Source organism: Asparagus officinalis, chromosome 6 (genome assembly GCF_001876935.1).
Source record: "Asparagus officinalis chromosome 6, Aspof.V1, whole genome shotgun sequence".
NCBI classification, from domain to species: domain Eukaryota; kingdom Viridiplantae; phylum Streptophyta; class Magnoliopsida; order Asparagales; family Asparagaceae; genus Asparagus; species Asparagus officinalis.
Genome location: NC_033799.1, coordinates 6,003,816 through 6,007,042, shown reverse-complemented (window position 1 = coordinate 6,007,042; position 3,227 = coordinate 6,003,816).

Sequence of the window (3,227 nt, the reverse complement as noted above, 5' to 3'; positions counted from 1 at the left end):
ATTTAAATTACTAAAAGTTATCTAAACATGATAGAAATTCAAATACTTGATCTAAACATGTTTAGAAACTGAAAAATATAATCTATATCAAACGGAAGCAATAATTAATTAAACTAACCTCCAGCCATTGTTGTCTCACACAATGGATAATGGATGTTGATTTCGAGAAGATCTTCTAAACCTTATCTCTTCACTAATAGATGGTGTATTTTCCCTTTTTAAATTAAAGAGCAGGTTTTAGGGACCAACCAAGATATATACTCTTTTTTCCACTCTCTCCATCAAAGAGCAATAACTGAATTAGTGGGCAAAGTGGTTGGTTAAGTTATAACCAACTCTCTTGATGATGGAAAGTTATTGGACCACTTTGTAACCAAACGAGAAAATAAAACCAACATTATGAGCTTTAATTATTCATTTTCCTTTTAGAACGCTATTTTTAAGTGTTTTTCACTTTTACAATGCTATATTTTCTCAGGTCAAGCTTGGTTTCATGTCGGTCTCGATAACATGATCTATTTTTTGAAGTGTTTTTCACTTTTACAATGCTATATTTTCTCAGGTCAAGCTTGGTTTCATGTCGGTCTCGATAACATGATAATTCAAATTGATTTTGGATTATATTTATTTCCTGTCAATTCAATTATCAATATAAAAATTTAAATTGGGTGTAGTTCATTTAAACGAATATTAAAGAAAATAAATAATCACAATGCTAAAGTTTAGAGATATAATTAAGTAAGCAAAAACCATTAACGTGGAACCAAGGAACAAGTTTTAGTAAGAAAATAAACCAAATATACTTAATCATTGTATAAAACCTAGTATAGTATAAACGTAGAAGAAGGAAATTGAAAATCTCATAAAGAACCAACCATGTTTGATTCAAATTATGAAGGTGTTCAGAGATTTAGAAATTTGTGCAGCTTTAGACACAAATCATCTCTAGGGTAAATTAGTACATGTTTAGGGTCTTTGGATTTGTATACTTTTGCTAACAGATGGATAAATCAATGGCATTATAAGCAATGATGTGTACTTTGTATGAGTAAGATGAGAAACTTAGTATTGATCATTAAAATAAAAAATTATAAAACACACATTGAGCTTTGATTCAAATTTCATCAGGGTGATCATGAATGAGTTGGCACACTGCAATTCTTCCCTTAAAAAAGAGGAACATGAAAAATTAGAAGAAATAAAATTGAAACTTAAACTCAATCACATGTCAGTGATGTAGCATTTCAAAAAATATTTGATGCTTTTTAGGAATCTATCTGAGGCAATTAATAGATTTTTACTAAAAAGATCTATCTGTAAAAATAAAATTTTGTTGAGGGTCTATCTGCAACTATAGAACCATAAAAAATAGTCAATTCAAACTGACTATGGTATTCTGTCCAAAATTAACCCTCAATAAAAGTACAACCATGTTCCATTAATTTATTCTCTTGTGGTTAATTTATTCTCTTATGGGTGATTACAAGTTGGATTGTGTTATATATCATGATTTTATGAATTAGAAGTCGTTACCCCTAGTTTCTCGTCTAATAATGTTGGATGTGAATCTCTTCTGATATAAACTCCTTAATTCTAGTTGGATGTGAAAATACTTTTTACATCTAAAGAGAATAACGTGATTTATGTTAGGAGTATGCTCTACATGCAATAATTATTAGATCTGTCCGGGGAGGATTCCCCTTCTCGTACAGGTTAGGAATACAGTAGTGTATCGTCTATCTTTGTAAACTTTACGCATTTTTATTCCCATAAAATTTTGATAACACGTCCCGCATTGTTCTCCGTGTACAATAAGCGTATGTTGTTTTGCGTTTCGATTTATAATCGATCTATTATCGATGATTGATACGCATTATAACATCCGCACAGTGTACTCGGAGAACAGCGGGTAGGTGCTGCCGAAATTTTTAAGAAATAAAAACGCTTAAAGTATATAAAGGTAGTTGTAGACACTACTATATTCCTAATGGGATAGGTCCATTTCCTATGACAGCCGTTAAATTGTCTTATTTCAAATATGAGCGTTAGATTTTACTCCCACATAATTTATGTTCTGGTAATTTTCCCTCCGAGATTATTATAATTAAAATTTGATAACGCAACCTTTAAAGACGATGCGTTACTAATAAAAATTCACATTATCTAATTATGCTTAATATCATACAGATCTATATATGAGGATAGTTCCGGACAAATCATGGATCGATATTCCTCGTATTGATAGATGGAGGGATAGTCGATATAAAGATGGAATAAATCAATTCATACAATACGCGTTGGCAGACCCACGGAAGTTAAATAGTGATGTCGTGTATTGTCCCTGCTGTTGGTGTAAAAATAGGGCGTTGGTGGATAAAAGTGATTTACAAAAACACTTAATATCCGGATTTCATGAGGAGTACAAATATTGGACGTTTCATGGGGAAGGATGCCTTGAAGAAATGGAACTTATGGCGGATACCGGTACGTCCGGGGGGGGAATAGATGATACGAGAATAGATGATACACATACGATACTCGCTAATATGTTAACAGTTCCTAATATAAATCAAGCTGAAGATGCCGACGATGCTGACGAGTCAGGAAATGCTGGAGGCGTGACTGATCATGAGGAGCTAGCGCAGATAATGAAATTAATTAACGACAATGAAAATGATCTGTATGAGGGTTGTACCGAGTTCACCAGGTTATCATTTATGCTGCGTCTTTTACGTATAAAGTCTCTTAGCGGAATGGCGGATAAATATTTTAATATGTTACTTGTGTTACTGAGAAAAGTCATTCCAAATGGAAAAGATAGCATACCAAAAAATTATGATAACGCAAAGAAGATTGTTTCCGTTATAGGACTTGATTACAATAAAATCGACGCATGCCCTAATGATTGTATCCTCTACTATAAGGATAACAAAGATCTTCAGGAGTGTCCAATTTGTGGAGTATCACGGTGGGTACAACGCAAAAATTATTCAACACATGGGACAACAAGGTCTATGCTTAAGCAAAAGAAGATTCCAGCAAAGGTCCTGCGTCATTTTCCCTTAATACCAAGGCTAAAACGGTTGTATATGAATAAAGACACTGCTAAGCAAATGAGGTGGCACATGAAAAAACGTACTGATGATGGTAAAATCAGACATCCCTTTGGATTTACAATTGTCAATCTCGATAAAGAAATTGATAGTGATGAAAAATTCATGTTTGCA